At 42.6% G+C, this 5,121-nt stretch overlaps 1 long non-coding RNA gene across 1 annotated transcript in view; it reads left to right on the top strand.

Moving 5' to 3' along the window:
- LOC104625840 overlaps positions 1-1,768 on the top strand; it is a 7,501-nt gene extending 5,733 nt beyond the window's left edge. Inside the window, exon 5 of the long non-coding RNA XR_738084.1 lies at positions 1,083-1,768. This is a non-coding gene — a long non-coding RNA (uncharacterized LOC104625840). The remainder of the gene's footprint in view (positions 1-1,082) is intronic.
- Positions 1,769-5,121: the final 3,353 nt, after the last annotated feature.

Here is a 5,121-nt window from a genome sequence, read left to right on the forward strand (position 1 = left end):
CCACAGGTGGTCTGTGCTATCATAGTGTCCCTCTCAGGGTTGGCACAAGAGCAATGCAGAATATTTGGGGAAGAATAGAGCTCAGTAAGATTGCTATCCAACCCTGAGCTGTCTTTGCATATCCTCTCTGGACTGCTGGATTGCCTCTTCTGCTCAGCACGGGTTGGTACTGTGCCCGAAATCTGGTTTTAAGTTTTACACAATTCTTTAAAACAATTCTTCGCCTCAGAACAATTTAACAAGAGATCGGCAAAATAAACTTGGTCTTGTCTCTTGATCTGCAAGCCTCTTTCTTACAGGTTCTTACTGTATCAGCTACTTACCCAAGAGCTGCCGTTTGCTAGGACTAGCTACAAGCTCCTGATGGCCTTTTCCTAGCAGATTTCTTGCTGATAGGAGAAGAGCAGTGTTTGCTACGGGCTCCCTTTGCCCCAGTAGGCACAGACTAGCCTGTTGTGTTCTCTGTTGCTTTTGATTTACAGTGATCTCTCTTCATGTGTTGAGTATCATTATCCAGTTAATGGGTCGTTTATTCTTTCATTTTTAAAACTAATTTGGAAGCTTCTTTGCTAACAATTAATATGGGGCTAATGTACTTCGAAGGATCTTTGATAGGAGCTTTGCAATTTTGATGTGTAGACTTAAAAAGTAATAGCAGGCATTTTTATAGAAAACAGGTGAGAACCAATTTCTGTGAATTTTGGACAACAGACAAGTGTCGTGTTTTTGTGTGCAATTCTTACACTTCCCTGTGACTTACAGAGATGAGGACTTGAACGTTCCCTAGCATATGATTGATCCTAATGTAAAATATGTTCTAAACCTCTGCCTCTTTGGAGGCACTTAACATTCCAAAATTAACCTGATCATCAATTAATACTCATCTGTGTCTTAATTTTTAGAATTATCAGCCGACATGGTGGTGTGTTGATATTTTCTGTAGTAGCTGTGCATTCTTGTCTATCTACACAAAATGTTGTCCATGTGTGTGCTGACAAACTAGTCTCTCTTTGATGCTTGTTAGAATGGAATCCGATTAGCATTACGAATAATATTTCTATTCTTCCCAAACACTTTTATAGGCACCAGCTGCTGAAGCATCTGATGATAAGGAAGCCAAGTCCGAGTAATGTTAACCCTGCCCTATATCTCCATCATTTGGTATCCGTACCTCCATGCTGTATTGTTAACAGAGAGGAATATTTTTATCAACTATTTTATAAATGCAGGTTTTTTTAGCATGAATTTAATTATGGAACATCTTCATCTCGGTTACTTGGGAATTAAATCCCTAACAAACAAAACAAAACAAAAAAAAAATCATTGTTTTTAAATTTTGTGATTGTAATAGTTTGTATGGTACATGGAAAGAATAAGTGGTGGTAGCTTTTGACTTCTGTCAGTGTGTCCCTTTTTGTGTAAGTCATGCTTACAGACTTCAGATTTTAATTTTTCCCTTGTATGTGTTGTATGGTTTCTTAAAGTGGGGAGGTCTCAAAACAAATAACCGTGTTAAACATTCCAGTGGTTCTGTGGGTTGCTTTTATAAAGAAGGTGAGCTATTTTCATGAAAAACCTAAGAGCTGGAAATCTGTTGTTTCCCAAATGTAATTTTATTTTGTCAGTTTTGAAAAAATAAATAAATAAAAGTGTAATCATGTTTTTAAATGAAATACAAACATTTCTTTTAAAAGGGCAGGTTGGTTGTATGTACCCACTGTTAGGAATTTTGCTGGATTTATCTTAATAAAAAAGACTCCTCAAAAGCTGATTGTGGTTTGTTGCTTGTGCTGTAAACGTACTGCTGGAAAGCTACCAAACTCCAGAAGAGTTGCAGTAGTACTGAGCTTCAGGCTGAGAGGGCCAGTGCAGCTAAAGGCTTTGGGCTGTAGCGTGATGAGGGCTTGGGCCCCTGTTGTCTTCAGTTGTGTAAACAAAAACGACTTTACGTCATCATGAAGTCATGAGTCCGTTTCGGCCCAGCAGCAGAAATGGGAGTAGTTGATCTCAGTGCTCGGAGCTCACCCCGGCTGGGAACCTCAGCCAGCGCTTTCAGGTGGAGGCTGACCTGGTAATCTCTGGTACTTCCGCAAGTAAAGGTGGGACACTTGGCGTTGTCCAACGTGCCTTGAGCGTTACAGATGCTATTCTAAATTCTGAAGAGTATCGTCTGGTTTTCTTCTCTGTGCCTATCAATTGATTATGATTCAGAGCCCAGTTCTTTCCTCTTAGAAGCATTGCAGAAGCTTAGAGACTACCACGTTTGCATCAAACCGTAATAGTATAAAGTAGTTTTCTGTTGATGCAGGAATCGTAGTCCTGGTTAAAGTGCATACTCCCATAACTTGTTTAGAGTCATCTTCTTTAAACGTATTTGTCACAAAATGTTTTCTTGGACTCACTTAGCTTCTCCTAGCGTGATAACACGTACGTGTACAGAAGTGCTTTCCATTAATGCAAGCTTCATTGTTCTGGGAAACGACAGCTAGACTAGACAGTAGTTAAACGGGGGTTTAGTATTGGTTTTACCTAGCCTGGTTGTTGCTACAGCTATTCTATGCAACTTTTTCAAGGACACTTCAAATTTTCCTCTTAATGCCTCCTTTTACGTAAAGTCTCTTCACACTGATGAACAAATATGTTATATATTTAATAAGAAGAAAAATGTCTGCAATGCAGAAACCTTATCTTTTGTATTAAATTGTTTTGCAACCCAGAAACGTGGAATTCCAAGAGCTTGCATATTTTCTCTTGTATCCAAACTGTAACTCAGCATCCAAGTGCACAGTGTCTTGTATTAAATGTGTGTTTCAGGATCAGTACCCCAGGGGCACTGGCTACTAGATGATGTTTAATGTGGATTTAATTTTCAAGGCCTAAAGCAGCGGGGATTTCTATTCCTGCTGCACCATCTTTCATTTTGCAGAGCTGCTTGGTAAAAGCATCAGGGTTAACTGAGCTAGATCTTCCTCGGCAGTAAAGGTGAGAGTATTTAGGGGCCTTTTCCTTTGCAGTGTATTCCCTTAGTCCAGCGCAGCCTCGGCACAGTGATGTTCAGGCATACTCTGTAGTCTCTCCTGATGGAGAGAAGTAGCAGGAATCCCCTGCCTGGTGGAAGCGGGGTGAGATGTGGGTGTTTCACACGCCGCTAGGCTTTTTTGTGTATGTCGTGGGCATCTGGCCTTCCTGCGGGCTTTTGCCATGGGTGTGATAACAGTGTCACAGGGCAGCTGGGCTGCGTTGCACATGTTCAGTTGTCATTTTTGCCTCCTAGGATTGTTTTCTATGGGATACATAGATCAATGTCTGAAAAATGTAGGGTAACGTAGTAAAACCAGGGAGATTCTCAACATCCCAGTTTGAAGACGGTCCAGCAGTAATTCAAATATCATCCGGACACTTCTGCACATAAAAATTATTTACTGAATTTAGCCTGCTTTTGAATAATGAAAGATCACTAACAAGCACAGCAGCATGCTTTGGACGCATGGTACAATCGTGTTTAGGGTCTGACTGAACGCTGCTTGAAGTCGATGAGAAATACCAATGGGCCTGGACTGCTTCAGGGAGAAAATGCATACTGGAACGAAATGTTTTCTACTTGCGTATTCCCCCCGCCCCCAGTGATTTCTCTAGAAGGGCTTAAAATAGGAAATCCACTTCCACAAGGAAGGTGAGCTCCTTCTCCAAAACTTGGGACCATTGAACCATTTCTCTCTGGCTTTAGCCTCTGGTCACTGTGGGTTTCAAGCATTGCTATTTAAATAACAGCAGGCGCCATGAATATGGTGGGTATTTTCTTCTTGGCAAAGGGCTCATCCGTATGCCAAGGTATAATCGGCCCGCCATGCGCTAACTGAGGTCATTCGGTATCTCAAGTCCTGTTTCTCCCCTTTAATATGGCGGTTGTTACACAGAAACATACAATTGAGTGTTTGGTTTTGTTTATTTCTTCCTCTTCTAGTGCCAGGGCGAGAGTTGTTCTTAATTCTATAACTATTGTTATAATCAGATTCCTGTTTCAAATAAGTACAGAAAATTGCTTAAGAACTCTTCAGACAAACCTCCTTGCTCAAATTCAGAACTTTTCTGAGCAGTGGGGTATTGAGCGAGTTGTACAACTAAACAGATTGCTTTCCTTGTGCCAAATCCTCCTCATCTCTCGGTCCTGATATCTCAACACTGAATCAAAGGCTAGCTCCACGTCAGCTTCGCTTGGTTTGTGGTTGTCCAAACTGCAGAGGTTTCAAAGGGAGAGAACTTCTGCGGTGACCAGGCAGTTGGGTGTACCTGCTTTCAGGTTTAGTTGGAATATGTGGAGAAACTACCTTCGCCGAGATCCTTGGCCGGCTGCTCAGCAGGGCTCGGGGTACAAACAGTACATGTTTGCCTATGCTGCTGCTGCTGCTGAATTGCTAGGCAGGCAAATCTGACTGTGGGAGTTGTATTTTCACTGTTAATAATAACAATCACGGACCGTAGAAGATGTGATGTGGTGGACGGGTTCGTGAGTCTAAAGGTAGCGATGGTTCTGAGGCAGCATAGAGATGTTTTCAGCTAGGGGAAGAGATTTCAGTGAGGTTGGCGACAGCTTGCAATGGTGAGATGCCCGTACAGCACGTCAGCTGTTGGACAAGATACACGTACAACCGTTGACTTGCATTTTGCAGTGAAACCTGGTGAAAGGAGGCGATGTTGCTGGTCATAATGGTTCAGATATTCATTGTTGTTTGAGGCAGCTTGACAAACTTTACATCCTGTTTAACGAGCAGACCGTGAGCACTACGGGTGCTCTTACCTGCTAAGCAGGAACCCTACAAATAGTTAGATCTTATGTGCAAAGAAAGCGGCTGTGTCAAGGTGAGTGCAGTCCGTGGGCATGTCCCACCATGCTACGTAGCGTTGGGCATTTGAGTGAGCAGGGCCAGGCCTGGAGGGTGGTGTGGCGTCAAGAGTGGTTTGGGTGGCACTCAGTGTCTGGGGCCACATTGTCCTGTCCAGATAGAACCACCAGTAGTGTACAGCTATAGACCCGCGGGCAATATAGTGAGATGACTCTGAGCAACGACCCAATTTTAGTGCCACATTGATCATTGCTCATGCTTCAGACCCGTCTTGCTG

This window comes from Phaethon lepturus, unplaced genomic scaffold (assembly GCF_000687285.1).
Source record: "Phaethon lepturus isolate BGI_N335 unplaced genomic scaffold, ASM68728v1 scaffold35260, whole genome shotgun sequence".
Classification (NCBI taxonomy): domain Eukaryota; kingdom Metazoa; phylum Chordata; class Aves; order Phaethontiformes; family Phaethontidae; genus Phaethon; species Phaethon lepturus.